Genomic DNA, 5,971 nt, shown 5'->3' on the forward strand with positions numbered 1-5,971 from the left:
ACCTATACTCACATTACCATACCTGTAACAACCATTTGAATTTGAGACAAATGCCTCTGAATATGCTATTGGTGTAGTTCTCACCCAACAAGGGCATCTGGAGGCCTATCACAATGAGAAACTTTATGATACAATTCAGAGATACCCCACATATGATAAAGAGATGTATACCATCATGCAAGCATGCCAAAAATGTAAAAATTACATTCTAGGGAAGGATATAGTCTTCCATGTAGATCGTCAACCTCTTCAATTTATCCAAACACAAGGAAAGTTGTAGAACAATAGACAGCATAAGTGTCCTATATATATTCAACAATTCCACTTGAGCATTAAAAATAGGAAGGGCGACACCAATCGTGTTGTAGATTTCCTCAGTTGGCCCCCATTTGTAGCACTAGCTATTATTCTTAACTCTTGTGGCCATGAGATCTTTGCATGGTTGTACTTGTGCAAAAATTATCCAAAATTCACCACTACATACTAGATGCTAGTGGATGGCAAGAAAGTTCCATATTTCCAACTCCGGGATGTATTATTTTGCTGTCAAGCCCACCTTTGTGTTCCTTCAAGTGAGTATGCCAAGCTGATTTTGGAGGCACACTCCAGTTGGGCAGAAAGACACTTTGGTGTGGAGAAAACTATGGCCAGACTACATAAGTATTTTTATTGAACAAAACTATGATAGGACGTTGGAAAATATATGAGATCCCACACTATTTGTGCCACCGCCAAGTCAACCACCAAGAAGCAATGCCTGTACACTCCTCTGCCTAAGCCTGACCAACCCTAGGAATCCATCTCCATGGACTATCTGTTGGGCCTTCCTTCTAACAAGCATGGCAATGACTATGTATTTGCGGTCATGGACAAATTTGCTAGGATTGCTATAGTGGTGGGTTGCAAGAAGAATATCATGATAGAGGACATTGCCAAACTCTTCTTTGAATGGGTATGGGTTTATTTTAGAATCCTGCAAAACATTATATCAGATTCGGATATCATGTTCCTGAGCACATTCTAGTTGAGCCTTTGGACATTATCGGACACTAAGCTCACCAAGTTGACTGCATTCCATCCCTATATTGATGGCCAGATAGAAGTCATCAATATGATGATAATGCACATACTATGCATGTACAACTCCAAGCATCGACTAACCTAGGATGAGAGCCTTACGTGTAGCATAGTTATAACAAATCTCTCCATAGATTGATTGGTTGCAGTCATTTTTATGTGGGTTTGGGTTTTCAACTATTGTATTTGATTAATGTTTCCATGCCACATGCAACTACACAGACATAATCCAAACATGTCAGTCCAAGGTTGATAAAGAAAATTGGTTTATTAAACACATCCAACACATCCCTTAGCAAGTGCATGCCATCTTGGATAATTCCAATGAAAAGTACAATGATAGGCATGATCAACATCAGGTTCCACACAAGTTTTAGGTGGGTGACAAAGTTTGGTTTCATTTGCAAAAAGAACGCCTTATCAGAGCCCATTGGAAGCTCAGACCACTCTGACATGGGCCTTACACCAACACCAAGGTTACGGGAGATAATTTTGTTGAGCTCAAAATTCCTTCATTCCTTGGCCTTCACCCACTTTTCAATGTGGATTTCCCTTTTCCATAATTCCACCATTGCTAGATACATCAAATGTCGCAAAAAAAGTAACACCAATAGAGCTAAACCTAGACTGCATGGAAAATGACACAACTGATTGGATCATTGGAACCCAAGTTAAGAACACTCACCAATAGAAGAGCCAACTGTATCAAGTTGTCAAAGTTGTACAAATCCTGCAACAACGCAAGTGTCTCACCAGGGATCAAGTTCAACAAAAGTTTTCCCATCTCATGGAGGCACTCAATGCAATGGGGCCCATTTCTTCCTAAGGGGGGAGGACTAATCCTAGTGGATATCGGTGGCCACCCACCTATTTCACTTGGACCCCCACCATTGTTTCTTTCAGTTTCTTTAATTGTAGGACAATTTACTATTTTTGGCATTTTTCTCATCCTCTGAACTTCCAAACCCATTTTGAGGCCCTAAACGATGGGTTTCTGGAAAATGAGAAAATCCATAAATTGTGACAAGGGTTTGTAATCGAAATTTGTATTCCTCTATATATATATATATATATATATATATATATATATATATATATATATATATCATATATATATATATATATATATATATACATATATATATATTTCTACTGAGATATCATACACATCAAATGGATAGCATATCAAAGATTTATGACCCTAGGAGGTTAATGTACTAAGTTACCCCAATGGGGCCCACAAACGTTTTGCACTTCATCTCCTAGGGTTAGGTCTTTCAATGTTTAGGGTTTTGCATTATTTCTCAATAATAAATAGGCCTTCGGGCCTCAATGTGACATGGTTAAGAAGGCATGTATCCACCACATCTCTTCTAAGAGATAAGCTACCATCGATTGAGCTAGTTTATTTCCATTCTGCATGTAAACAATCTTCATTACTTTGTTATTACTGAATTGAAGTTTTGTTTTCACTATATCTTTTTGTTTCTATTTATATCTGTATTTCATTTTGTTCATTCATAAAATCTGAATCAATTTTTTATATAAGTCACCTAATTTTTTTTAGATCCTCTCATGGCTCGTATTGGAAAATATCTTATATCATTAGTGAAAGATTGAGTTAGAATGAGTTTGATTCCCTTCTTTAATTTCTCAACATTTTTATCTTTTTTTTTTGAAACCAACATATAAGTTTCTTATTTTATATTATGCATGTTATGTTGATTTTATAAGCCATAATTTTTTTTTCAAACTTTCTAGTCTATAATGCTTTAAATCATGTTGTACATTGTGTTATTTCAATGCCAAGGCTTCATAAGTTCTTTTATGCTTTCATGTAAGGGTTTCCTTATGAATTGGAGGAACATAGATACATTGTTAAAAATATCTTTTGAAAAACAAAGTGTCATAATTGAGAGAGGGGGAAGAGAGGATGTTAATTGCTTTACATGGTTATAATGGTCCCAAATAGACCACATATTGTGCTCAATATCTATATTTTGTCTTTACATGTGGAAAAATGGTTTCCTTTTCCATGGCCACATCAATCCTCGAATTGCATACTAATGATGACTTCATCATATGCACTTATGGAAAAATGTAAAACATAGTGGGATAAATCCTATTTGTTAATATTTCTACAACTAAGATACATAGTAAGAATTTTCATATGATTGCACTATGGAAATCCCATGAGAAATTGCTTGCAATGGGAACATGTGTATTATTGACTAAAAGAGACATCCTAAATTAAGGAAGATAATCTGAAGACTCATAGTATTGTACTTACGAGGATGATTCATGAGGATCTACTATTGGGTGAAAACGAATAAGGTGGATTTGTACTTCCTAAATTAGAAGTCATTCATAATAGGCATAATGATAATATAGCAAGTGGATCAAGTTATTAGGAATGGGAAAAACAATGTTCTTACAATGGATTCTACTTTTGCATAAATGAGTAAAAGTGTTTTGGGTGTCTATTAACCTTCTTTACCATGTGAGCATTACTTTTTGTAATAAGAATTCATGAAAATATTTTTAATATTAGACTTGTTTACCAAGTTAATATTATCACTTTTTTATATGAATTCATGAAATACTTAATTCTAGGGATCATAATTCCTACATTGATGTTATTTGTCAAGGGGTTTTATTTGTAAGACCAACATTATCATGCATAAGGAATTCATGAATTGCTTATTTCTAGGAGACTTCTTGACCATGTTGAAATTATTTATATATGTAATATTGTATTCATGAAATGGTTTGTAAATTATCATAGATATTCCACTAGAATAATTCTTCACATCAAATTTGATAATAATAACTAAATTATCTACTATGAATGTTAATTTTATTTTAGATATCAGATTCTTTAATAGATATTTTTTTACTTAAATGAATAAAATAGTTGACATGCAAGACATAGAGGAAAAAAAGAAATAAATGCACACATCCAAAATAGGCATAAGTTTTTCCTTGAGAAACCATTATGGGAGTAAACACAGCTAAAAGTTGAGGCTACTCCACTCTCTTTTCTTTAGTATGGAAATATGCAAGTAGAAAGGAAAAAATATGCTCAATAAAGTTATCTGAGGCTTGTGGCTTGTAAATCTCCTACAACATGCTAACCCATTATATTCTTCTATTTTAATTCCCACTTTTAGTTGCACTTATCAACTATGGAACAAAATATAATAGCATGAATGGAATTCATACTCCTCCTAGTGGCAAGGTATTTAACATAACTTGATAGGCATCTATTGGAAACATTTGAATTCTCAACTACCGATAAGGTTCTTATACCTTCTATAGAATTAATGAAATCCCACACATAGTTATCCCCATATGTATGGGTAATGGGATTGACATAAAATTCACTCATACCAAGGTGGTCAGCTAGGTAGATCAAATTGAAGGAGGCATAAGTTTCTCATACAAGCTCCATTTGAGTAAAATATTGTGCCATTGGAAACGTATTAATTTGGGGAATATCATATCTTGGTCCATAATACATTTGGGACCGTAAATATGTCATTTGATGCCTCAAATGTCTCTAGAATATTTTAGGTGTTTTTTCTCTCCTAATTTTCCAAATTGGGATCATTACTAAAACGACCCTACAGGATGATTCCTCCAATTTTTCCCACTATGAAAGAATCAATATAGATGAAAGATAATATAATATCCAATCCAAATCATGAAACATTATGTTTGGAAATATCTTTTGTACACCATTCTATCTCTCAACACACATCAAAATGGCTTTCTTATTGTAACAAACCCACCTTTTACCCCTATTTTTGTATATGTGATCATAACTGTGAAAGCCATTGTGGAAGCCACAACTAGATGGGAAAAATCCTATAAAATTTAAGTATTAAGTTAATTTCTTGAAGATAATAAAAAGACAGAATGTTGGTTTGAAGCGAGGGACACACTGATCCAATTTTTAGGGAGAGCAGAGAAGTGGAGAGTGGGAAAGTAGAAGATGATGCCCTCACCCTCGAAGATGGAAAAGGTTGCATAGCTTACCAAAATGCCACTTGATAGATGGGGGCATTCTAACATCATGAATTCATCACTAATGAAATGGAAAAAGAAAATAGAAGCTTCACATTCAGGGGGAGACACATGTAGAGGTGCAAGGAAAAGATAGTAATAGAGGAAAATTGTGAAGGAGAGCAACAATGGAAACACAACATGAATGAGTAGAATTTGACTAGAGAGAGAAGTCCCTAGACACTGATCATGGAGCACATGGAGCAATTCCAAAGCTTTAAATGAGCCTTGTGCTCTAAAATTGTGGTGTTATCCCTTGTATTGATGTTTTTTAGGCCACTTAACTATGTGCATCTCTTCCTGTGTGGTTAGTGGGAAGTTCAATGGATGATCTAATAATTATAGTGCTTATTATATGGTTGATGAGCCACTTGGATAGGGAAATATAAACCATTGTCGTTCTTTCTAGAAGAGATATGAAACCACCTATACAGTAGACTGTATACCCCTTCATGCTTGCTATGTAAAAAAAAGTTGTGAAACCACCTAAGAAGTGAATTCAACCTCCTGAAACTAAGAAATAGCCCATATGGACCCTGGTTGAAGCCTTGTGATTGAAATGAAATGTTAATGGCATCATTGTGGTGATTACTACCAATGAAAATTTGTTAAACCACCAGGTTAGTAAATTCCACCTCATGTGTGTCTGCCAAGCTTTGGTGTGAATTTTCCCTAAGCAAGCATCCCCTTAGACTTTGGATTTGGATTGGGGGTGGTCAGGTACAAGAAAGGTTTTTGTGTATATGGCTTATGGGTGGGTGGAGAGTAGAAGTACCTCCTTCAATTCCCATCCATTATATCATATTCAGATAAGTATAAAAGTTGTGTA

This window comes from Pinus tabuliformis, chromosome 5_1 (genome assembly GCF_031772625.1).
Source record: "Pinus tabuliformis cultivar Carrire ecotype Pingquan chromosome 5_1, CPIR1, whole genome shotgun sequence".
NCBI lineage: Eukaryota > Viridiplantae > Streptophyta > Pinopsida > Pinales > Pinaceae > Pinus > Pinus tabuliformis.